Source organism: Malaclemys terrapin, chromosome 1 (genome assembly GCF_027887155.1).
Source record: "Malaclemys terrapin pileata isolate rMalTer1 chromosome 1, rMalTer1.hap1, whole genome shotgun sequence".
In the NCBI taxonomy this organism is placed as follows: Eukaryota; Metazoa; Chordata; order Testudines; family Emydidae; genus Malaclemys; species Malaclemys terrapin.
The window spans coordinates 291,684,668-291,712,117 of NC_071505.1; the positions used below are offsets into that span (position 1 = coordinate 291,684,668).

Consider the following 27,450-nt stretch of genomic DNA (forward strand, 5'->3'; position numbering starts at 1 on the left):
ACAGGAAGTCATTGAGGCCAAAAATTTAGCAAGATTCAAAAAGGGATTGGACATTTATATGGATATAAAGAATATACAATTATAATTATTTAATGATAAAGTTTGTGGAAATGATATTAAGCATCATGCTTTGGGGCTTAGACCAATCTCTGACTACTAGAGACCAGGATGAGACCTAATGTCATGAAGTGATCTGCTCTACCCCCATCTACCTACTACACAGTGCTCACACCTTCCTCTGAAGCATCTAAGAGCAGACACTGTCAAAGATAGGATATGGGACTAGATGGACTGCTGAGTGATTCAGTATGGCAATTCCTGTGTTCCTGTACAAATAGTTTACTTTTCCAGATTGCACAGCAAACTACATGGATTGGCAGGCAGAATGGTGAGGGAACCAGTAAGATTATATTCCAGCACAAGTTTTCTCAAAGATATGGATCACTTTTTATCAGTGATTGTGTCATGGTTTACTTGCCCTCCCATTCACAACCCCAAGGAATCCTTGTGCCCACTCAGAAATTGCTCACAGAGAGAAAAAAAAAAAGGAAAGTAATGTATTGCTAGCTATCCTTTAATGCAATTAAGCAGCTGCAAAGAAAGGGACAGACATGTTTGCTTTGCCAGCCCTCCATGCACTGCCAGGAAATGCTCCATGCACCAATAAAAACCACGTCATTATTGCACATGCAATAGTTAATGGATTATACAGGGCAACATTGCTGAATATTTCTATTTTACTGCAGTACCACGTTTTAATGACTGTCTAGCAACTATCCACTAACTCATTATCTCTGCAGGAAACTATTCACAACCTATCAGGTCACCAAAGCAGCACTCTGATGTTCCATATAAAACCTCCAGGCTGGAAAATTGGTATCTCTCATGTGCAAATTGAAATGGACTTTTCTGATGGGCATGGGATGGACAACTCAGCTGTGGTCAAACTGGTGTTTGCTCTTACAGATCTGATCAGTTTTTGTGATGGATAAATCTGCTGGCTTGTTCAACATAGGTAACATTGAGATTATTTTTTCCTTTAGGTGATCAGTGTGTTTCCCTAGCATTGCTTACATGACAACCAGCTCTAGGTCTCCAAAGTCCCTGGGAGCCAGAGGAGGATAAGGGACACACAGAGGAGGGTGGGTGTGGCCTCCTACACCACGCCTTGGTTTCCACTTATGGCCACATGCCAGGCTGCAATACCTGATCTGTGTGAGTGCTGGAGAATCAGAGAGGTGCATCTGACTCATTTGGAGCTTCAAAGCCACTGATACAACGAGGTCAACTACTTACCCTCAACCAAGAATTAGGGCCAATCTTTGTACTATTCTGTTGTACTAGTGAATTTACTCATGCCAACATGGAAATAATATGGTTAAAATGGCTTGGGAAAGTGAGCCTTATAGCATATCCTTGGCTTTCTGGTCCTACTTCCATGCCACATATAAAGTTGGTTGATAAAGGAAACTGGTAGTAGTCAACTAACTTATGTGTTTATCTTTTTTTTTTTAAATTGCCAATTACAGCCTCATCCTTCTGAAATTCTTTTGTATTACAGGGTTTTCTTTTCTGTACCTGGAAAATAGGATTTGGGGTCTGACACCTGTAATTTTTCAGTGCTTTACTGGGGCTTTCAAAATTGAGTGTATAACCATTTAAAAAAAATGAAATCAAGAGTTAGAAAAATACCTTTTACAACAGGAAAAAAGGATGCTCCGAAGTTATTTCTCTGTCCCTTTTAAAACAGTAAATGGAGATGTTCCTCTTTCCCTAAATGATTCTCCTGTGCTGCTGACCCTTAGATGTCATTTACTGTCATTTCTATCCATGAAATTGACCCTCAGAAATACTCTTTTTGTCATATTTCTCCTCACTATTCCATTCTCATCTACTTTTCTGTGAGGCCAGGGGAGGAGACAGAAGACAGTTATTGCAGTAAGAAAGTGATTGCGTCTCTGCTCACATTGAGGAAATCTGAAGCCTAGCTACTGTAGACAATAAAGTCCTAAAATGAGATGCAATCTGGGAAAATTAAACGTTGCCATCATGATCTGCTGTGCTTCCTTTTCTAAGAGAGGGACTCAAAATGTGCACCTCAGACAGTGTTTCTTGGTGGTTGAAAGGATAAAAATTGACAAGAAACTACAGTATTTTAGAATTAATGTCCATGCTGTGCCAGGGCTTGAAGAGATGCTAGCAATAAGACAAGAGAAATTCATTTTTTTATGTCCAAAAGACTTTCAAGAAAGGATGCCTCCTCCAACAGAACTACATATTTCATAACTGTTGACATCCATTGACCTCCTCTCTTTTAGCCAATAAAGCCTGCCAGCTAATCTGACCCATGGAGATCTTTGATGAAAATACAGTAATTTCAATCAGTCGTATTCTGTTCTTTAATGATCAAGCACGTAGAGAATGCTTATTTGGGTTTGCCTATACATGTAATTAGTAGATCGGGAACAAAAAAGAATTTCTTTTTGACCTTTGACCAGTTCAGGGAGACGAATACTTGTTTAATCCAAATTAAAATGTTCCTTTCCTTAAGTGATGTTATTCTGTTCATTCTTCCTGCCCAAACATTGACAATGACATGCGACCTCTAAATGTCAAAGATGAAGTAATTACTTTGTGAGTTATATCCTCTTTGCCTTGTATGAATCTCAAATTCATTTTTTTTTAAACAAGGGAAGGAATTTCCACATCAGTAATTAACAAACTTTGTCATGTTAAGAACCTACACCATACATCTGCAAGGGTTTTCTTAACTAATCTGAAGGAGAGAGGAGAATTGCACGGACAGAGATGATTTAGATGGTGATATCCCTTTTGAGAAAACATCTGCTCAATGCACAGAAACCAGTGAATGAAAAGTGGTTTTGAGGGGGAGATGGACATGGAAAGTTCCATTGCTCTGGCTCCCGGGAATGAAATAAAAAGCAGTATCTTCATGGCATTTTTGGGCAGTAATTGACTGGCAGCATTTCTTGTAAAAGGGATTGACAACACTGACCTTTAGAAAATTATCATCAGATAGCAGAGAAGAGCTTTTTTCTGTTTATCCTGGTGGGACTAAAGGAACCACTCACATACAGTATGCCAAAACAAAATAAGAAATCCTCATGTATTTTTGAGAGTCTTAGGGAAGGTACAAAATGAGGCTTTTTAGAGATTCATATACAATCATATCTCATAAAATGTACATATTAAACAAGCACCAGAACTTCAAGAAGAACCCTACCTGCAAAATGTAACAGGGTCTCCATTAATCCATGCTAACAGAATCCATGCCTCTGTTTACATGTGATTGACAAGCAGACAGACAAGCAGAAGGGAGAAGTATTTATCACCAAAAGAGGTCCCTGCTGCTATGCACACAGGGACCACGGGAGAGACAGCCCCAGAATTAACACACTAACAGAAACCATTATCATCATTCAGCTACATGGTATAACAGTAAGTGGTCAGGTGTATGAATTCCTGGAGAGATTACATTCATTACTCTCACAGAACCCTATTTACTAGATAGGTTAACAATTCCCTTTTCTGCTACAGCCCTGAAAACACTGTCTGAAAAGTGCATCAGCCAAAGTTTTATTGTTATATAATGATAAAGTCTAACCTCAAGAATTTTAGGCATGCAGGACCTTCGTTATCTGAGTAGCTGGCCATTGTAGGGAGAGAAGTTAGTAAAAGCCCTCTAATTTCTCTGTTTCATCGTCTTCTTAGGTATCTTCTGAAGAATAAAAGCTCTTCTGAGGCAAGTTACATGTCAGCATCTGCTCTTTAATGAAGCAGGGCAGAAATGAGTTCCTACGTGCATTAGCAGCAGAGATCCCTTGTGGCAGATTTTTTTTTTCCTCATTCGTAAGTCTACCTGTCAGCCATATGTTGAGAGGGGACAACTCATCAGTATGGATTACTGAAGCTACTTGCTGCAGCAACCTACAGCAAGATAGATTAAATAATAAAACAGATTCCCCTTGGAATGTGACAATTCCTTAACTCCCAGCACTGGAACAAAACATAACCTTGAAATGGAGAAGAGTGAAGTATAGAACCAGATGCTAAGATGAAGAACATGAGGAAAAAGTAAATGAGTCTCAGCAACAATGCTTGATCCAATCTGGTTCAGAGCAGAGGTTTGTTTTATGGCCCATATTTACGACAACAACAATGCTGAAACTGTACATTTCAAAGTTGCATGTACGTTTGAATTTACAAATCCCTAGGTCCAAGGGGTTTATAATACCACCATAAAATTGTGTTCAGTATGATCACAGAGCAAGGGCAGTTTTCTCCTTCTCTATAATAATGAAAAAATGTGATTATGACATTGGTAAATTACACAACTCTGAAAACACAAAACCAGAAGTCTGTAGTCTCTAATATCTTTTTAAAACTTATACAATTCAGAACCAATAGTTCTCATGGTTGTTTCTAATAAACTTTGGTCCGTAAAGTGGAGTGGTGCCTGACAATGCCTGGCGATTATATATATAAATATATGGTGTGTTACTGACTTGGCATTTTATATATGTATATAAAATGTCAAGTTAGAAACACAGTATTTTGTGCTTGCACATTAATGTTTTCCAAAATACATTTCACAGCACACAGCTGGAGCATTCCAAAGGGGCAGTCCATCCAGTCCTACTCAACTCGAAGGATGGTGGTTGGTATGAGGAGCACTGAAGGTGGCAGGATTAAGAAGAGGGAGGGATTCCCAAGGAAAAGTAAGTGAAGGGTTGCCTGATGATTATGAAGAATTGGCCAGGTCCACATAAAAGTGAACCACCTTTGGGTAGGCCTTCTCTGTAAAGCCTGAGGCACGTTAGTAGGGCAGTGGAGGGAAGGTCACAATATTTTGGCCCATATTTTACTAGAGCTGTGGTTTAAAAAGGAATCCAGTTTCCTTGGTGGTGCAGGTAGCAATTTTCAAAAGCACTAAATACACACAGATAGACAAAAAGGATATTTTAATAAATTAATTGACCAAGGTTAATTTTAAACTAATTCTTATCTTAATATATTCACTTGATTTTCAACTTAATAAAAAACAGTCAATCTACCCTTTAATCCATTCTGTGGTGACTTTTTTCTCACATGAAGCATGTCAGTTAAGATGGAGCGACAGAGCGACAGCTATTTTAACTCAGCGTAGTTTCGTTGTCTTCGATTACTTCCATCAGCTGAGGATCTGGCCTATAACGTCAGACAGAATTTTAAATGTTCTGACTTCTTCAGTTTTTGTGATAATGTAAACATAAATGTACAGGTATTGTCATTTCTTTTCATTCTTCCCAGAAGCCATTTTCTCTTTGGACCACAGCACCATGAATCACGTGAACAACTGCAGATTTCTCAATTACCCATAAGAAAGGATGCATGGGGACAATCTGAGATATCCAGAGTCACCAGTCTATGTAGTCAAGAGAAGCATTTGGCTTATAGCACTTGTTAAGGACAATTTAACCTAGTAATCCTAAAGACTATGCAATAATGATTTCACCTCTGCTCTTCTCAGTAAACTTAAACATTCATGTTCACTTTGCAAATCAAAGGGTTTTGAAAGTGTTTCACCTTTAAATAAACAAATACCATACTTAGTACTTCAATAGTGCCTTCCATCCAAGGTTCTCAAAGAGCTTTATAACAATAATAAATTAATGCTCATAACAACCCTGTGAGATAGGTAAATATTATTTATCCTCATTTTACAGATGGGAGAACAGAGATAAAAGGAAATTACTTATTTTAAATGTAACTCTACTGAAACAATGTTATTTCACCATCTTTATTTAAACTTATTTTAAACTGTTGAGTTTAAATCCAGGTCAGGACAGAAAAAATATAGGTCTGAAGGAAATGCTGGTGTTACACATTTTGATCAAGCATACGTCTCATGAAGAAGTGAACATTTAAGTGATGACGCAGCAGAATTCAATAGGATGTCCCTATTTTGAAAATGTCATCCATAATGTACTATGATGCACTATTATCTGTAGTCTTCCTTTCTAAAGGATGCAATCTGGCAAAGCTTCCTCATGCAAGCAGCCCAATGAGATCAGTGGAAAAACTTGTGAGTGTAAGAATTACTCCTAAATAGAAAACAGAAAACAGTGCATGTATATGCTGTGAATACAGCCTATATGTGCAGCACTCTTAACCTCTTAAACACAGCTATATAACCAAGCGGAACAAGTCCTGGATTCGCATATCTCATATCCAGAAATTCTCATTAAGGGACAGATTCCAAATGCTTTACTCACACTGAATAGTACTTTGCTCCAAGAACAGTCCCATTGAAACACATGGTGCTACTCAACATGAGTAAGGGTATCAGAATTTGGCTCCAAGTTAGAATGTTCAACACATTAAATGAAAATTACAATATCAGAGTGAGTAATGCCTGAGAAGCCATTGCTGATGGCCCACAGGCCAAAACACTCTTTTTCCTGCCTAAAAGCCTTCATGGCTGCCTGAGGCCATTTAAAAGATGCCAAACAAAAAAGCATAAACCACTTTCTGATTTATAAGAAAAACTAAGTGATTTCTCTAGGTCAACTATGAATGACAAAGAACAACCTAATTTTAGCTAGGTACAAATAGGAGCTTTAGACTTCACCAAGATTTTCTCCTCATTACTAACAGTACTATAGAAAAAGGGTTATTTAATAACCGAAGAGTTAAAATTTGGTGCTTTTTTTCTCCATTTTTTCCAGCTACTGGCAGATGTTAGTTAATGGTCTTCAGACATTAGATCATAAACTATACTCACTTCAGACACTGAAACCTCAGTGATTATCTGTGCATTATTTAAGCAACACACTTATAACAGCCTCAAGATATTTCTCTAGGTTTTGTTTTAAAGGAGAACCTTAGATAATTTTTTAATGTTTAAAATACTAAAAACATATGCTTAGGCATTTTATTAGTTTCTTTTTCCTCTTTTCAATAAAGCTATATATGAACACAGTATCTTCCCAAGGAGTTATATTTCTTAAATCCTCTTCCAGACACAACATTCACACAGAAAGCAGTTGACATTTGTCCATATTAAGACTTCATGATGGAGCAATAAAATTGAGTCATATGGGTTTGCTTATCTTCACAGGATTACATGGCATATTTATCCCCCAGGAAGTGACTGACCTTCTTAAAAAACCAAAGCCATTGCATACAATGAAAGGTTTATATTTTTAAATTAAATTACAATTTAATCAAATTTAGTTTATATATATTTAATAAGGTCTGATGATTGCATGTTGTGTATACAAACTAAGATTGCATCTGGTACCATAAGCACAGTTACAGTTTTACCTTAATATCCTGATGGAAAAATTGTCCATAAAATTGTGCATTGCTAGTTCTCTGATTCAATAGCAATTTTCTCTTTTTGACAGTTACATAATATTTTTAATAAACATCCAGATAGGCATCAGATAGATTAGTTTCATTTGAACATATGGTGAATATAAAATAATTCGATTTAAACATAAAATACATACTGTTGCCTCCATCCTTCAAACACACATGAGCAACTTTACACAACCACTTAGTCCCAATGAGCTCAAAGGGAGCAACTCATGTGTCAAATTATTCATGCTCATAAGTGTTTGCAGGGTCAAGTCCTACCGATGTGATTTTGTTGTTCTCAATTATATGATGTCAATTTTGGATCTGCTACTTGATCTTAAAATCTGACAAGGCAGAGTCATTTATGAAGCATTGATTTAAATGTTGAGAATTGAATTATTGAGTGCACTTGCCATAAATAACAATACATTGATTATGAATGAGCATTTGGAGAGGATATCATAACTTAAAGAAATAAAATGCAGAAGCATCTATTGACAACCTTGAATATGGGATGATCCAAAACCCACTGGAGTCATTGGGAGTCTATCAATTGACCTCAGTGGGTTTTGTATCAGGTGCCATAAGGGGAATACAGTATTACCGGTATAACCAGGCTGGCTATAATGTAAATCATGCAGCCTAACAAGTTCTAGATATTTTGAAATTGATACGAGGAAGCCACACAGTTGTAGTCCATCTTCCATAGTACAAAATCACTCATAAAGCCTCTTCCAAATTCACATCAATATTGCCCTCCTTCCCTTCCATCTATGTCGATGATCATCTTTCCCTACACATCTACTCGCTCCCTCTATTCTGCCAAATCTGCCCTCCTCTCAAGCTATGTCTACTAAAAATCTGTGGCTGGCCAAGCCAGCTGACTCAGGTTCACAGGACTCAGGCTAAGGAGCTGTTTAATTGTGGTGTAGATGTTCAAGCTGAGGGACCCTCATACCTTCCAGAATCCTAGAGCCCGGGCTCCAGGCCAACATCTATACCACAGTTAAACAACCCCTTAGCCCGTGCCCCGTATAGACCAGACGCAACCTGTGGGTATCTAACTGCAGTGCAGACATGCCCTCACTTTCCTGCCCCTTCCTTCCTCCTGTTAGATGCTGAGACTTTGTTGACACTTTCAACAGTTACTGTACCTGGAAACGTTGGAACACATCCAACAGAACAGTTTAAAATAAAATATTTTCTCATTTCTACAGCTTAAAATCCATTTCTGATGCAATAACATAGTAACATAACTCAGGGATAACCTGAATCACCTCCAGTTCATGGTCCAGATCCATAGCAGATACAGGTCAGCACAGCTCTACTGACGTCAATGATTAGCTAAGCAGATTTAGACAAGCTGAGGATCTGGTCTCACTAGTTCAAATCAGTTTTGGGTCAATGGTAACCAAAAGCATCAGATACTTGGTGTCTTATTGTCAAATGAGTTGGTGGTCTCTAATCCAACTCCTAAACATATAATTAAGCACATAACAAATTACACCATCACAACCGGCACTAGGTGGCACCTTTGCTGGCAACAGAGCTGGCAGAACAGTGGAAACAATTCAATTTGAAGCTTAAAAATATTCACTGAAAGCAAATTTTGAACTGCATGCTCCCAGTAAAAATCACAAACTGGAGAAAATCAACTCCATGTAACCAACCAAGACAGCATAAAATGCAGATATTTGCTATTCACAAATAATAAAAGAATTATTCACTGAACAACCCTACGAATAAGGAATACACTTGAAATTTCATGATCTGTTTCCAAACAGCTAGCAAACAGTAAAAGAATCAGAAAACACTTGTCAAATAAGTTATTCATTGCTTAGCACTTGCTTTAGCAGAGGCTGCAAGGACTGAACAATGAGGTGCATTTACTTTCAAGTCAGAGGTAAGGCACAGGGGTGAGGCAGTGGAGCTTCAACGGCAGCCAACTGTGTTGTATATGTTTTGTGGGTGAAGCATTTCACTGTCCAGTGATGTCACTCTGACCATCTCCACAAATATTAAATTCACCATTAAAAAAGCAGGGGGTGGATCACGCCACCTGATATTTAAATTGGGTGTTAAAAGTGTGTTTATAAACAAAAACTTCAACTGGGACAGTAATAATGCTTTATGTTTCCATAGAACTTTCCCGACGAGGTTCTCAGATCATTTTAGAATATAGGAACACAGGAACTGCCACCTTGGATCAGACAAGAGGTCCAGACTGCACCAGATGTCTCAGAGGAAGATGAAAGTATCCTACAGTAGATATTTATATATAATCTGCCCCTTATATGCACTAGGTCTTCTCCTAGCCTTTAATAGTAAAAGATTGGCTAAACCCCTGATGCATGAGGCTTATATCTCTTCTAGTCTTTTTGTTAGCATTAATTACTATAGCTGGATATTCTGATTATCCATATAAACAACCAATCCCTTTTTGAATCTTACTAAATTCTCAGCCTGAACAATATCCTGAGGCAATGAGTTCCAAGTCTAATTACACACTGTGTGGGGGAAAAATCACATTATTAGTTTTTAATTTGCCACCTTTTACATTAATTAATAATTAAGCCTCACTATATCCCTCACTGGTAGGTACTAATATGCTAAGTTACAAGAGGTGAAACTGAGGTAAAGAAGAGGTTAAGATGATGTTTTCAAAAAAGTATCCATTGATATTTTATGTCTATGGTTTTCAGCACCCAACTCGGGACACCAAAGATCTGTTTTTCAGAAATAATGAGCATGTGCAGCTCCATTTGATTTGATTTTGGTGAATAAAGTAGTGTGGACTGTTGTCCTTTAAAAATAAACTTTGTTCTGGATTTTTCATGTAGTTGTCTTTTTTCCCCCCCTTGCAATAGAGGTGGTTATCAATGGTGGTTACCATTATCAAAGGAATAATGCACTTTCCAAGTTGAATAGTGAAAACCACAATAGGAGTCAGTTCAAATTGATCTTTCACCATCTTTCTATAGGCAATAACATTATAAAGTTTCAGAGTAACAGCCGTGTTAGTCTGTATCCGCAAAAAGAAGAACAGGAGTACTTGTGGCACCTTAGAGACTAACAAATTTATTAGAGCATAAGCTTTCGTGGACTACAGCCCACTTCTTCGGATGCATCCGAAGAAGTGGGCTGTAGTCCACGAAAGCTTATGCTCTAATAAATTTGTTAGTCTCTAAGGTGCCACAAGTACTAACATTATAAAGCTTTTTCAAGAGGAGGTGAGGATACAGGAGAGACACTGAAAATATCAATGAAATGGAAGCATAAATACCATTAATAAATCATAGCGTAGGGTATAACTCCCCACAAAAGAAAGGCCTAATCAATAATGTACATATAAAAATTCTGAATTTGCTAAATTTGCTTTTAAACAATATAGAACTGCTCCCTAATTTCACACACACCACTAGCTAATGATTCCTTGTGTTATGTAAAGTACACTATTTGGACATGTTGACTTCTCTAATTAGTCTATAAATACTTGACTTTTACCCACTGCTTTGGTAAGTGTGATAATTGCTGGGGAAAGGCCAAAGCATTTATGGTCAATCAGATGATGAGCGAAGGAATATGGCCCTTTCAGCTGAGTAAAATGCAAAGCATTATGTGGCAAGGCAGAAGCTATTAGCAGGATCAATATTTCTCCTCGTACCTTAATAAATCATTATATCAAAGAACAGTTGCAGGATGAAGAAAATCTCATTCTACCAAAAAGGATGCTTCCAAATCAGCAAATAAAATTGTAATTTAAATGCTAAGACCTAATTGGTGTACAAAGGAAACTACAAGCTCAGAATACAGCCCTCTGATGCCAGACGTGTAAGCAGTTTGAATCATTAGTGAAGGAAGAAAAGCAGAAAGACAAAGAAAGAACAGCTCTGTTCAGAGCTGCACATGCATAATTTGCAAATCGGTAAATATGTATGAACCTGCACCACCGTAGCTAACCGATGACATTGTGTTTAGTATAGATATCATAGGTGGCAGAAGCTAAGGGAATGCTGTGAGGGCATGGTGGTCTCTGGTATCCTAACTATTATACTGAAAAGAATCCATTTCCAACTAATCAAAACATTTTTTTTCTTCATCCACCTGTATTATCTTTAAATATGTGACATGTTTTTCTGGTAGAGGAGGGAAGGAAGGAAACATTCTGAAGGCTATTTTAGGGACTGTAAAATTTTCAAACACACTTGCCAAATTCAAAATAAACAAAACATCACATGTTCACAGTTTGGATATCACAATGACTTTTAGCTCTCTTGTTCCCATGGGCCTAATCCTGCACTCCTTCTGAGGCAAACTCCTGTTAACATTAGTGAGAGTTTTGACTGAGTATAGACTGCAGGATTTTGATCTATATATTTAGTACAGTAGGTGACTCACTGACAACAGATAGGTAATAGATGTTGGAGTTAGATATGCCACAACAGATTAAACAACATGGAGTCACAAGTTTATTTATTGCTATTAACCACAATAGAGTACACATGAAAAACCATAACTGCAACAGTGGTTTGGGGTTGTATTACATATGTCATTTATCTATTATTGTGTCATATAATTAATCCTTTAGTTATTGGATTAATATCTCAGTCTACTGAGGAAGGGTGAAATAAAACAGGTGCCTGTGTGCCTATTGAAGATAAAGGGCCTACAGACAAAATACTACACCGTGTGCAGCAAATATTCTAATCTATAGCTTTGTTTAGTCAGGCTGAGTTCAGATCTTTATTGAAGAGTTGCTGTAAAAGAGTGAATACTACTTAGCTCTTTAAGCTGTTGCTTATCATCTCTATCACACCACTGGAAACTTTTTCCTTGTTGACTTAAAGTTAAGAATTTTGTTATGGAAATCAAAGTGGGTACTTTCTGATTCTTCAATTTGTATTTCATATGGTTGAATTCCATAGAGCTGACATCTCATAAGGTCAATAGCCATATGGCTAGAAAGCTGACACCTCTGCCTCAAAGGAAGAGGAGGGTCAACATCATGTTGCTAGGTGACAGCTCCTCTCCACACTCTGAACCTGCAAATATGTAACCTCCGCCCCCACCCCCCATCAATTTTCTGGCAATGCAGGCTTTCAGCCATATGGTTGTCAACCTTATGGGGTGTTGACCATATGGGATTCAACCATACATCTGGAGCCCTGAGATAAATGCACAGATAAAAATGAACAATTAATCTATGTTGCATACTTTAAATTCTGTCTATGGATGTATTTTCTTCCAAAAGGATAACAGATCGGCCTGTCCACAAAGCATGTCTAGAATCAGTTTGTTGGCCAATTCTCATGCGGCAGAAAATAGATGAATTCTGCTTTATAGTGCATAAGAGGCCCTCTTTGGTAGTATAAAAGCATTTGTTTATATATATTTAATTGTTTGCATGGCTCCTGAAGACTCCTCCTTTTCTAAGAGGTGTGGCTGTCCTGTCTGTCACATCAGGCCCATTAACACACATCAACGTCGCATCATTATTGCCTCCAATTATATTTTAAAAAGCAGTCTAAGGGTACGTCTATTTTGAAAAGAAAAAACAACAGCACTGAGTCGGAGAGGTTGGGTCAACTGACTCAGGCTTGCAAGGCTTGCGCTGCACGGCTAAAAACTGCAGTGTTGCTATTTGGGCTCCGAGACCCTTCACCCTTGCCCGGTTTTAGTGCCTGGACTCCAGCCCACACCCGGATGTCTACACTGCTATTTTCAGCTCTGCAGCCTGGGCCTTGCAAATGCAAGTCAATTGACACGGGCTTTGAGATTCAGTATCGCAGGTCTTTTACTGCAGTGTAGACATACCCTACGATACCATGGTTGCCTGGATCCCACAGTACCTTTTTTCCTGGCATTTGTTTGCCTTGTAGATTGTAAACTCTTTGAGGCAAGAACTGTCTTTATTTCTGTGTCTTACACAGCACTAAGCACACTATCGGCACTTGACAAATAATAAGATGGGAGTGGCCCACTATGAGCATAATCCAAAGCCCATGGATCATGCCCCATGTTATCAACAGGGGTAGGACCCACCACAAAGGTTCTGCCTAGTACCATGAACCTAGTCAGTGAGGTCAGTGGTGCCAGCCACTCTTTAGAGAGACGCACATACTAACTCTTCACACAAATAATTGGGATGGTATTAAATGGGCTCAGTAAAGATTAAGGCTTTTCTTATTCCAGTCAGTCTGAATGATTAACAGCCTCTATGTTTGTCATTAATTTTGGTTGCCATAGTAGCCCTTTTAAACTTGTCTCTAACAACAAAGGAGGAATTATCTTCTAACTCTAAATCAATCAGAAACCGAATGATTTTATACTCATTTTTGTTTCATTATTGCAGGTAAAGCATAATGAATCGTTACAACAAGGCTTTCTGAGAGGGATAAGACGTCAATTTAAATACTCAGGTGACTTTTAAAAAGCAGACAAGGAAATTAAATCATATTGACGCTGTCTTTTTAAGTGAAAATTTAATCCTAAAACAAATTTGAAAGACAACATATTACAAAACCTAAGAGCAACAGAAATATTTCTATGATTTTTTAAAATTTGTTGGCCTGGATTTAAACATTTCCATGCAGTATTTGCAACCCGAACATTATAGAATTGTGCTAGTGCACGATAGCCAAGAAGGGGAGAGGGGCAGTAGAATTGCCTATAAACAAGAGAGAAACTAACCAGTGAAGCAGAGGAAGTTTCATCTACTTCATGGACAAGGCTGTTCAGACTGTAATGGGATCGGTGGCCCTCATCATGGGACAAATGCCAGGGACCAAATGCAGCATCTTCTCTAACTTTAAACCATTGTCACACACTGAGGTTTTAGATGTGCTTAGGGACCTTCAGGCCGCAACCTGCAAATTGGATCGATGTGTTTCTTGCCTGATAAATTCTAGGAGGGAGATATCAGGTCTGTTATTGGAAAACACTTTCATTTCTTTCTTCCTGGAGGGCATGGTGACAGCATCTCTTAAAAAAGTAATTGTTCATCTTTTGCTCAAACCGTCATGTCTTGAAACTGAAAATTATTCCAATTATTGTTTTCCCTATAATCTGCGTCATTTTGAGGAGAGGTGAAAGGTGCATTATTGAAAAGGAGGTAACCAAGCAACATCTGACATACTCAGATTTCCTTGACACTTCTCAAACTGGCCTTAGTCCTAGGTCCAGTACTTGGACTGGGCTGGTCTCACTGGTCAACATCCTCTTTCTGGCAACAAAAGATTGAGTAGAATTTTCAAAACTTTCAATAAGAATTGTGCTCCTAAGTCAGATAGATGCTTTTGAATGTACTAGTCTGACTGTCCGTGTAGACACCCTTCTGTCTTTGACACCACTAACTTCAAGGTACTGTTGACATGGCTGCAGATTGTAGGAGATATAGACATTGCGGTACTCATTTGGTTTTTCTCTTTTTTTCCTCTGAGAAGACCCTGTTCTACGTAAATATGAGCATCTTAAGGAAATACTGAAGCAGTGCAGACTGTGGTTCTTTCTGCATACAGAAGACATCCAGCTCTATGTCTCTATTTCACTGAACCCAGATAATTCATTTGATTGACTTTCCTTATGTCTGGTGGAGAGGAAAACTTGATAGCAACTGGTCTGCAGAACCTCACCCAAGATAAGAGACAGATAATGCTGACAGGCCATGGAAAACAACTAGAACAAACAGAGTTTATGTCTGAAACCCTTTCTTGCAAGGCTGCTGTAATTTTCCCCAACTCCCCCTCCCCACAAAAAACCCACAAGTGAGTGTGGAGAAGAACAGTCCCTCTCCAAAATAAAAGCCAAACTCATGAAAGGTTTCACTAAATGAAAGAGACAAAACAGTGCAATGCACTTTGTAAGCATACTTATCCCTCAAATATAAAAGGAACACATTTTTCTTCCCAAAATGAAAAGGCTGCAATTCTGTAATTAAAAACACAAGAATACCAATACTCAAGTTTATGAATAAGCAGCCATGTTTCATCTTCTCCCCTCTACTGGATTCAACTTAGGACCTTTGTGTTTGGAATCAATCTTATTAGCTAGGAAATGGAAAGGTTCCATGGCCTCTCAGAATAAGTGTGCCTTTAGTTCCAAACTCAAGTTCTTTATTAATTACATCAGATTTCCACGGAGACTGTGACAATAGTGTCATCAGCCTGTTATCTGTCAGGTCCCTCTTTAATGGCTCTTGTAAGTTTAATGCACTTTTGTGCAGTCCTGGCTCTATACATTGTGTGTTGTGTTTCAGTCAAACTTCTCTCCTACTCAGTGCAAAATTTCAACGTCCTTATGCTAGATGGATGTAAATATAAAGACACAATCTTTCTGAGAATTACATCATGTAATTCGGAAACTGGGCTCACCAATCCCCCTTTTTCACATGACAACCAGGCAGAGGGTGGCTGTGGAAGAACTTTTCAAGTTCCATAACATATTTTCAGGGTGCTATGCATTATGATTTTCTCAGTGAATTTTTAATAGTGTGCTGAATACCCATACAGGTGAATTTTAGGGTGACTGCACATGAGACATTCTCCCATCTTTTTTATTTTATTTTTGTGTCTGAGCCAAACTGTCTTGTCCCACTTCTCACAGTGTTCTTATAAGACATCTTGGACACTATATTATGTGGTCAGATGTAGAATCAATAGCATTAAGTAGGAACTCATTATTCCCTGAATGCTTGGATTGTTTTTCCCATACAACCAACCATCTTGCATTAAATGCTGATACGGATTCTTTTTAGTTCTGCATTCTTTTTCCCTTCTGCGTCTCCACTTGTAGCTGCTAATAACTGATCCCAGGAATCTATATCTGTCTGGAGCAGTACATCCCAGGAGATGTGCTTCAATCATTTCTTTAAAATGGTCATTTTGTACAACACTGAAGGAGCTGTTGATAACCTAGAAGTAGTTTGCGACTTTCTTATCAAAGTCTTTGTCTTTCGGCTCTTTTATGATATAATCATAGATGGAACTTTGCAGGTTTTTTGAGTGTTGGGGCTGAACAGAGATTGCTCCTGAATGAAGCTAATGCCAAAGGGTTGCTGGAACTATCATCACAGCTTAGTTTTGATGATGACAATGGCATTGCAAATGTATCTACTGTAGGATCATCAAACTCAATGTTCTCTTCTTCCACTTCAGTAAAGTGACTTTCAATGGTACATTTAATGTTAAATCTACCATTTTTTTTCCCACTTTTTTTAGATAAATAGCAAAAGAGAAAGGATTTGCACTTTCCAATGTTGGGTTGGGTTTTTTGTAGGAAAGGGGAAAAGATTTTGCATAACACTGCTATCTTTGAGGGAGCTAGACCATCTTTTATTTCTCACGTTTGTAACTCAAGGGTCTTATTGGAGCCACAGCAGCTTTTGGATATTTCAGGGAGTAGCAGTGACCATGACTGCTTTTTTCTCATCTTCTTGGATGCAAGGTTGCAACCTTTCCTCTCGGATACTGAACTCACCCTAGTAATGCATGCTTTTCTCACCTTCATTTTGGATTATTGCAGCATGCTCTACCTAGAGCTATCTCAGAAAACTTCTGGTTTGGTGCAGAAACTGAATTCATTCAGTTGGTTGATGATTTCCCCCTGACGATGGATGAAGACCAAATGTGAATGCTGGTATTATTGGATCATCAGTTGTCTTCGATGCCATTGATCATGAGGCGTTGTTGACTCACCAGAGGACCCTGAAGAATGTGGACATGGCTGCTTATCAGTGGGCTCCATTCTTTTCTCTCAAAGAGAACTGATGGGTAGCTGAGGATAGTTGCTTCACTTCCCAAAAAGTGAGCAGGGTGCTGTACAGTGCTATTCTGTCTCCCTTCCTGTTCAAAGCATATACGTGGGACTGTTATGAGGCATTAGGTGTGGTGTTTTCAATATGCTGATGACAGCCACCTCTGTGTCTCTATTTTGACACAATCAGATGATGTGGTTCAGGGCCTCAGTTGGAAACTAGCTCAGACTGGAGCCTAGATGAGAATGAGCTGGAAGAAGCTCCATCCTCAGGAAACTGAGATGATGATGGTGGTGGCTTGGAGGAAGCAGTGAGAGATGGCGAAGGCAATATCAGTTCCTTTGGTTGAGGGAGTTGTGACGTTGCACTCCATAATGCTTTATAGAAATATGCTTATGAATGTAAATATGACATAACTGGAATATGTTTTATGCTACTGTAGCGGGGCGGTTACCCCGCTCTGACCCTACAGGGGTTAAACCAGCCCTGGGAAAGGGCTGCCCCTGGGAGCCAATAGGTTAGGCTGATTGGGGAATCAATCAGGCCCCAATCAGGCCACAGCTGGCCCTATAAAAGGGCTGTGAGGCAGCAGCTCAGGCAGTCTCTCTCTAGCAGTGGAGAGAAGGACTTGGCTGCCTGGGAGCTGAGCAGGGTGCCTGAGGTAGAGCAGGACTGGGGAAAGGCAGAGGAGCTGGGGAGCTCCAGCCTGGCAATTCCCCAGGCTGCAGGCGGCCTGGCTAAAGGCCCAAAGCAGGTACTGGGATTGCAGAGGTGCAGCCCAGGGTTAGGAAAGACAGCAGGTCCAAAACCCCCTTGCCGATGATTAGTGGTTTATAGACTGCAGTCTGCCCCAGTGAGCGGGGGCTAGACGATGACTGGCAGTAGCCACTGAGGGAAGGTGGGGATAGAGGGTTAGGGGTTCCCGTGGGTGGGGAGACCCAGAAAGTGGGGGTACTGCTAGGGGGTCCTGAGGCACATGGGTTACCAGCCAGCAGAGGGCACTCCACGGCTGGAAAAGCTAATTCCCTAGATGGCCAGCAGGAGGCGTCGCACCGGTCAGTCGTTGCCGTGCTACAGCTACATATGCCATGTAACATATCTCTGCAAAGGTTATGATCTACTGAATATATTCATCCTATTTGTATGCATGTATCATTTTTGTATTCGAAGTTATGAATATTGGCTGTGTATTTGTTTGATTTTTAAGTAGCCTTAGTAAGGCATTTGGGCAGCTTCTTTAGAAAGGAATTTGCAAGTTACGTGCCAAATCAAGAAACACTTAATGGACAATGGATCTTGGAAGACTCCAATCCACATAAGAAGTCTACCTGAGGATGTTCAAGGTAGCATGTGAACAATGGCTGCCTCCTGTAAAGTTCTGAGTCATGCATGGACATGTGACTTGCCCATGTGACTCCAAAACTCCATCTTGTAGCTGGGATTCTACATGGGGGCGGGAGGGGAACCACCCACAAGAGAGTCTATTTCAGCCCCAGGAAATCCCTCCATTTTGTCTTCAGCTGGCTCGAGAGATAGCCTCTCCACCCCAAAGAATACCTAAAAGAAACTGGAACAAAGGACAGTAACCACAGGGGTGTGAGTGATTGCTCGACCCAGACTAGAAGGAGGCTAGACTGTAAAAGAAGCTTACTGGAACATCTCTGAGGGTGAGATTTCATCTGTAATCACTTTCCTACTGTATTAGGTTTAGACTTGCGTGTTTTATTTTATTTTGCTTGGTAATTCACTTTGTTCTGTCTGTTACACTGCTCTACAGCCAAAATGCTTCTGAAATAAATGTAGTCAAACTTTACTAATTCTGGGTCACTGAGAACGAAAATGATGCTTAAAATTGTTGATTGGCTCTAGTTTTCAAGATTTGCTATTGGTTCAGTATATACGACCCTTGACTTGGGAATGGCGGAGGATAAGTAAGTTATAAAGGGAAGGGATCTCAATTTAAACCAGAAATGACTAAAATACATCTTTGACTGGATCTATGAATAAATCTATGACTGGGTTTGGACAGTACTTGCTTTTTAGGCAAAACAATGAATGATGCAATCCGAAGCTGGTATTGCATCATACATGATATGAATTGCATCATGTTATTCGTAGAAGTCATGGATGATGCAATCATAATGAAGCTTACATCACTCTGCTGAACAAATTGCCCTATATCAGATCTAGAAATCAGAGTGCCGTGCTCTCTTATTTGTCAGAGTTTGCTTTTGCAAAGGGACACATTTCTGTTTAGCCAAAGTGAGCAGAGATGCCTTGTACTTGTGTGAACAGTGCAGATAACTTCTGTTATGTTTGTGGTGAAGTGACTTTTGGATCACAAAAGCGCAGTATAACCACTATGGTTAAGAAAGCTATCACCTTTATTTTGGCTGCAAAATTGGAGATCAGAACAAGAGGTGGGCCCCACACATATGCTGCAACACTTGTGCAACAAATCTTCGCCAGTGGTTGAACAGGAAAAGGAAATCTATGCCTTTTGCAGTGCCAATGATTTGGAGAGAGCCAACAGATCAGACCAGCAATTGTTACTTCTGCATGGTGCCTCCAGTTGGGAAAGGTGTGTCAAAGAAGAAAAAGTGGACTGTGCATTATCCAAACATTCCATCAGCTATACGCCCAGTACCCCACGGAGAAGGACTGCTGGTTCCTGATGCACCAGAATCATTCTCACTTGAGTCAGACGAGGAAGAGGATGAAACTTCTGGTCCTGAACCATCAATGTCATAGGACCCACATTTTCTCCCATCCTCCTCCTCTGAACCACACCTCATAACACAAGGTGAACTGAACGACCTTGTCAGGGATTTGGAACTACCCAAGAGTAAGGCAGAGCTGTTAGGCTCCAGACTACAGCAGTGGAATCTCCTGGCAGGTGATGTTAGGGTTTCCATGTTCCGTGACCGTCAAAAGGATCTTGTCCCATTCTTCTTCATGGAAGGTGATTTTGTAGCCTGCAACAATATCGATGGTGTGATGGCAGCCCTCAACATCGTTCACGATCCAGATGAGTGGAGACTGTTCATTGATTCATCGAAGATGAGTCTTAAAGCTGTTTTACTGAATAATGGCAATGTTTTGCCATCAATTCCAGTTGGTCATGCAGTCCATATGAAGGAAACCTATGACAACATGAAACAACTTTTGAGGTGCATAAACTATGACCAACATCAGTGGCAGCTTTTTGGCGATTTGAAGGTTGTTGCTCTCTTGCGTGGTCTGCAGACTGGATACACAAAGTACTGCTGTTTTCTCTGCGAATGGGATAGTTGTGCAAGAGATTCCCACTACATCAAGAAAGATTGGCCACTCCGACAGTCATGGGAGCCTGGGAGGAAAAGTGTTCAGCATCCACCACTTGTTGAATCAAGGAAGATTTTGTTACCACCCTTACATATCAAGCTGGGTCTGATGAAAAACTTTGTCAAGGCCATTGACAAAACACAAGCAGCTTTCAAGTACCTCCGTGGAAAATTTCCAAGGTTAAGTGAAGCTAAGATAAAGGAAGGTGTCTTTGTTGGTCCTCAGATTCGTGAACTTCTTCGACATGATGCATTTGACCATGCACTGCGTGGCAAGGAAAAGACGGCATGGAAAGCCTTCCAGTTAGTGGCAGTAAATTTTCTCGGAAACAACAAGGCAGACAACTACAGGTTGTTGGTGGAAAATCTCCTCAAGGCATACAAAAGCCTTGGTTGCAACATGTCACTAAAGATACATTTTTTGCACTCTCATCTAGATTTTTTTCCACCGAACTGCGGAGCAGTGAGCGACGAGCATGGCGAGCGATTTCACCAGGACATTGCAACAATGGAGAAACACTATCAGGGCAAATGGAGCCCATCAATGCTTGCAGACTATTGCTGGACAGTAACAAGAGATGCTCCATTTAATGAATACAAGAGACAAGCCAAGAAGCGCCGAGTAGACACTGAATAGGACTAAACTATGTACATAATAGTTTTTTGCCTTTTGTTTCATAATAAATTTTATTTATATAACCCTTCTGCTGATTTTTAAAGTGTTACATAAACAGGACAGGTGAAATATTATCATGTAAAGCAACCATAAACACATGAAAAGACCTAGGTTTACAATTTATGATTAAAACTCTACTATCTACACAATATACATAGACATAAAATATAAAAACTTAAATATCCTAGAAACAGTAGCCAATCAGTTGTTTTAATTGTCATATTTGAATAGAGCACATCAAAATACATAATAAATAGCACATTTTATCTCTGAAGCAGACAACTTCTCAAAAATTGTAGACCAGTGTTATTACTTGTAACCACTTAAATCCTACCTTTTGTATTTAATAAAATCACTTTTTACTTATTAATTAACCCAGAGAAAGTATTAATACCTGGGGGGGGGGGCAAATAGCATTTCTCTCTATCAGTGTTATAGAAGGCAAACAATTTGTTTATCCTGTATAAGCTTTATACAGGGTAAAACAGATTTATTTGGGGTTTGGACCCTATTGGAAACTGGACATCTGGGTGTTGGAGACAGGAACACGTCTGAAGCTGTTTTCAGTTAAGCCTCCAGCTTTTGGGGGACGGAGTTCAGACCTGGGTCTGTGTTTGTAGCAGGCTACTGTGTCTGGCTCAAATCAGGCAAGGCACTGAAGTCCCAAGCTGCCAGGGAAAACGTGCTCGGGGTAGTCTCAGCACACCAGCTGGTGGTCCCAAGGGGGTTTCTGTGATCCAATCCGTCACAGTATTTCAACCATTAGTCACCAGGGTTTTAAACTTAGGTCTGATTCTAGATCCCTGGCTACTACTGACACTCATATTAAAGCAGCTTTTCACCATGAGCATCTGGCCAGGAAGCTGACATTTTGACTTGAATATAGACCTTGCTACTCTTTATATAGAGACTTTTGCAATGCGCTCTACATAGGGTTACACCTTAAAACCATTTGGACATTGAGGCTAGTGTAGAATGCAACTGCTTGCTTAGTGAGCCTGTTCAACTCTGGGAGGGAGTTTAAGGTTTTGGTAATGATCTATAATGCCCTAAATGGCTAAGAACCTGCCCATGTGAGAGCATCCTTCTCCCTGTGCCATACTACCACAGCTGCAGTCAGCACAGATGTTTGAGCTGGACCCTCCTCATTATCAAAGATGACTGCTGGCAGGGGGTTCTTCGCAAGGGCTCAGCATCTGCATCAGCAGCTATGGAACTTGCTCTCCACCTTCATCCTAACTAAGCTGAATTCAGTGACTGCCTGGGCACATTGCAAAAGTCATCTATGTGATAGGGGGTTTGGAAAAGGTTAAGGCTATGAACCTGGAACAATGAAGGGGGTGGGGGAAGGAGCTTTTTTGGTAGGTGGCTGCCTAACCAGGTTCCTGTCTGATTGTTTTAATGCTGTTGGGTTTAAGCTATAATTGGCAGGGCACCAGATGCCTTGTTGAGGCGTCCCTTTTATTAACAAAATGAAAATAAATAAAATCATTGTGAAACTTTAGCTGGTGTGGAATGCATCTGACTGCTTACTTAGCAGTATTGCTCACAGAGAACACATTATACCTGAGCTACTAAAACTGCACTGGCTTCTATATCCTGGCAGGGGTAGTTCTCTATCTAGGTTCTTATATAGGCTCATCAATGTGGCGTGTGAGCACTGATGGCTTTTGTCCAACCTGCTTTAGAGACCGTCTTTCTTCTGTGATACCATGATAGTTGAGATTGGCTAAGGTGTTTGAACCAACAGCCACCTTTGAAATGGGAGGGGACTGATCACCAGGTGTGATCAATGAGGAATCCGATTCTAGAATAATTCGCATCATAGGCCTGATCTATAGTTAAAAATTAGATTGGCCTAGCTATGTCACTCATGGCTATGAACAATGTCATACCCTGAGCACTGCAGTTAGGTTGGCATGACCTCTGATATAGACGTGGGTAGGTTGATGGAAGAATTTGCAAATTCTTCCTGTTTCCCTCCACTCCTCTCTGTTTAATGCATTACTTTCCCCTGCTTCATATTTGCAAAGTTACTAACATCCTGCATGAGTAGCCATTCCATCATTCCTGCAGCCTCTAGCGGGAGAACTGAGCTGTGAGCAGCCGTCCCGAAAATCCCTGCAGCTACCAGTGAAGGAAGAGAGGTTGGTGACCCTGAAGATCTCCGTTTAAAGCTGTGATGTACACAAACCCTGTTTTTTAACGGTCTATATTTCCAAATGTATGAGAGCAGAAGGGCATACTAGATATATGCACGGCTCTGGAAGGAAGATCGAAGGTAGTGGGTTGCCATGCTTACACTCATTGTAGGAAAATTGCCCTCCCCGACCTTTGTGAAATTGGTATTTTTGTGCTTGCATCTCATTATATTAGAGAAGGCCTGCTGCTCCTAAATCCGTTCTGAGTTCACCAACAACCAAGTGGTAATCACTAGACTCAATGTTCTATTTTGAAGCAGGATTATAGTCAATCTCAGCATATTCAGAATGAAAAACCAAGAGAAAGCAATGAGATAAAGGCAGAAAGCTATAGAACAAGAGGAAGCGAGGGAGAGGGAAACGCAACTCAGAGATGGGGGGGAAAGTGCATTAAAAAGATTTTCCTATTCCAGCACAGTAATGAGTTTCCTTTCTTTAGTCTGTATTGTTTTCAATGTTTATATTTTTTCTCCCCTAAAATCGAAACATGTTTTGCCATAGGAATATCATGGGTAGAGTTTAGAATGTCCACAGAAGGACTGTTGGGTAGATGTGTCCTCTGCAAATAAACACCGATAGAGGAATTAGGAAATTCCAACAGCAAATAAGTAGCAAACTGGGGGAAAAAAATCTAGAAGAGAAAGTGAAAAGAAGCTTAGAGGAAGAATGTGAGAGGCATCACAAGCAAGAAATAAAAATATGAAATGAAAAAAAAAAAAAAACTTGTGCAGAAAGAGGGAAAATAGTTGTAGGAGAAAAAGATACAAAAAGTGTGCCACAAAACATAAAAGACAGAAACTGTCATGCTGGATCAGATCAATGGTACATTCAGTGGAGCATCCTCACTCCCACCACAGGCAGTACCAGAAGGTGGTGTATAACCCCTGTAATGGACAATTATACAACAACATGGATATTACAGAAGCTTCTTCCTGAATCTAGGCAGTTTGTGATTGACTTATATCCTAAAGTATGTAGGTTGATATGCCTTATAAATGTTTAGTGTAGATAATGTAACTGTGGCTGATACTCATTCACATAAATGTCTAACCCTTTTCAAGATCCTACTAAACACTTTGCCTCAATAATTGTGTACAAATGTATTTCTTTTTTAGTTTAAACATCTTGCCTTTTAATGTCATTCGTTGTCCCTTGTTCTTGAATTATAAGAAAGGTGTAGATAGGAGTACCCAAACCACTTTCTCTATGCCACTTATGATTTTAATATATGTATATCATCTCATTTCTTATTTGTCCACTCTCTAATCTAAATAGTCCTAATTTATATATAAATCATAAACCATTATTTTTCAAGAATCAGACTTGTGAACAATGAACCTAAGAGCTCTTCCCTCCTTAAAATTTGTCTTTAAACAAAGGACTAATCTTGCCCCATCTGCACAATAGTCATTGCCTCAATTTGTGTCAAATGTTTCAGACACACAGGTAAAAGAATATATAATCCCAACCACTTTGTTAAACAGATTCAGCCATAATTCTTAGAAGACTTTAGTGAACCATGACCCAAAGTCACTCCTAGGCAAGTCTAGAATGCCAGATTTTATAAAAATCACAGTTAATAGTAAAGGATTTACATTCCAAATGCCAACACTAACAGCAAGTTTTCTCCCTTTATATTGAATCCTTTTCAGTGTCTGCACTTTTTTTCCCTCTCCTCAAAAACAAAAACACAAGTTTTGCCCCAAGGAATATCATGATCACAGCTTGCAAGAAAGAAGCAAAGAATTTGTAAAGCCTGAGAGTGACATGAATCATTGATAGTTATGCAATTTTCTCTAACTCTGAGTAGTCCAAATTCAAAATATTTAGCTTTCCATTACACAATGACACAATGAATTTTATATCTATTCAGTTTCAAAGGGGCCAGATCTGGGATTTTTATTCATTCCATTATAGATGTAAAAGCTGTGTGAAGTTCAGATCTGGATCCAAACTGCCTTAGAGGTGGTTCAGATCTGAAGCCCTCTTAAAACGACACTCAACTTGAAATGTAGTCAATTTTAAAAAATTAATTAAAAGTAGATTCAGGTATTACACCTGCTCAAGTCCCCCTACTAACATTTGTGTTTACAAGCAAATTTGCCTCTGTAACTACATAATTATATGCATAGGAAACAGTGAAATTGACTATACAAAGAGTGCTGTCTCAAGCACAGTCAGATGTTTAAAGGCAGGGCCAGCGCAACCCATTAGGCGACCTAGGCGGTCGCCTAGGGCACTGCGATTTGGGGGGCAGTGACTGCGGCAGTATTTCCATGGCGGGACCTTCCGCTGCCTCTGGGGGGGGGGGGGGGGCAGCATTTCAGGGTGGCGGAAAAGCTGGTGGCACTCCTGTTTAAAGGTATTTAGGCACCTAAATACCTTTAAACATCCATCCCAAAATAAACTCACACAATAAATAGGGCATATTTTGGATGTAAATATTCACTTTAGAAATGGTTATTAGGTTCAATACAACTTCCATTGAAGTCTATGGTGCTCAAGTACTGTAGTGATCGCAGTCATGTAAGCAGCTTGATAGGTAGGTTGATTTCTATTAACTTCTCCCACCAAATATCTATAGAAAACGTAGCACTGTAAGAATGCCTACCTATGTTTAAAAATATACTGAGATGCAGTACAGTGTTTTCTATTCTTTAAATCATTTTGGTCTTAGGTTACCATATTTATTAGACTTCAATTATATCTGACAAGAATATATGATTCCTTCACCATCCCTTACCACACTATAATCTCAGGACTCAAACCATAATTATTCTCATAATTCACATGCAACAAGCTGGTTTTTTTACAGTTTCTTAAAATATCCAAAACCTTTTTTTAAAAATATAGTGAAACATTCCATGAGCGAGAGCTCATCTTATGGCCCAAAAGCTTAAACAGTTCAACTGACTCTCTGCCAACTCCCATTCTTCTATTCCTGGCACCATCTGCAGTGTTAGTTGCAAAACTACTCACAAGTTAACCACAGGAATGGCAGGAGCAAGCAATAAACTACAATGACTTTTAAGATAATGTGGTTTTGCCACATACTACAAGACACAATTGTCTGGTCAAGTTACTTAGACACCAAATTCTTTTTTCAAGTACAGTAGTGTAAATCTGGAGTAACTCAATTGAAATGGGAAATGAATGGAGTTACTCCAGATTTACACCGGTGTAACAGAATGGAATTAGGACCTAACAATTTTGCAAGAAATAAAAATAATTCCATCTCTCCCTCAAAACCTAGCCCCCCCCAGAATAAAATTATAACTTTTTACTTACTTCATATATATCAATGCTCTAAAAGTAATAAACAGATAGTATACTAATCAATGCAGTAATGTATATGCTGAAATAATCAGGGATTCAATATAAATTACAGACCTTTACAAAAGCAGATTGCTTATCAGCAGACCCATTAGCGTACTTCTGAAGGAAGATTAAAAATTCTCATGGCCAATCCTATAAGATCAAGAAACAAAAGTTAAAAACAATGACCTCCAGAAGAGAAAAAAAAATCATTGTTTCTTCAGGAACTAAATGCTAAAAAGCTGACTCTAGCCTTGGTGTAGAGGTTATTAAATATCTTAAACTATGGAAGCAGCAAGATCATTACAATTATTTAAATATTGGAAAGTCCAAGCTCAGAGGGGTTTATTTACTATAATTCAGAAAAAGGAGAATGCAAAATAACATTACATTATTTTTAAAAACACTATTGAAAACAGTTTTGATAAAACTGCAATGGATTTATTGCAACTGGATTGTAAAAGATAAGAATGCTGCACCAATTGATATTCTCTTTGAAATGTCTATAATACAGACCTTAAAGTGCATTTTCAAATATATAGCACATCAAAGCAGCAGACATTTATTTCTAGCCATGGCACTCCCAGGCTTTTAGTTCAATGAAACCAGAAATAGTCGACATGTGCTACATGATAAAGGATTTAGTGATGGGTCCTGCCCTACATCAGTAAACAATTTTTTTCTTTTAACTGACAGAAAGAATTTCAGTGGTAAACAAATGCCTAAGCCTTTTATGAATTCTTCAACACAATCATGGAAAACCTGCCTTTTCATATTTCCAGTGTATGCTATTCAGAGTCAAAATACAAATTCTATTTCCCA

The 27,450-nt window shown here is 39.2% G+C and overlaps 1 protein-coding gene across 7 annotated transcripts in view; it reads right to left on the bottom strand.

Moving 5' to 3' along the window:
- The window catches only part of ENOX1 (ecto-NOX disulfide-thiol exchanger 1), a 494,661-nt gene that overhangs the window by 317,965 nt on the left and 149,246 nt on the right, over positions 1 to 27,450 (bottom strand). For 5 of the 7 annotated variants that reach the window (XM_054014046.1, XM_054014071.1, XM_054014053.1 and 2 more), the window contains one exon: positions 26,704 to 26,781. The exons of the other annotated variants lie outside the window; for them this stretch is intronic. The gene's annotated coding sequence lies outside the window, so the exon portion shown is untranslated. The remainder of the gene's footprint in view (positions 1 to 26,703; positions 26,782 to 27,450) is intronic. 7 annotated transcript variants of the gene reach the window in all.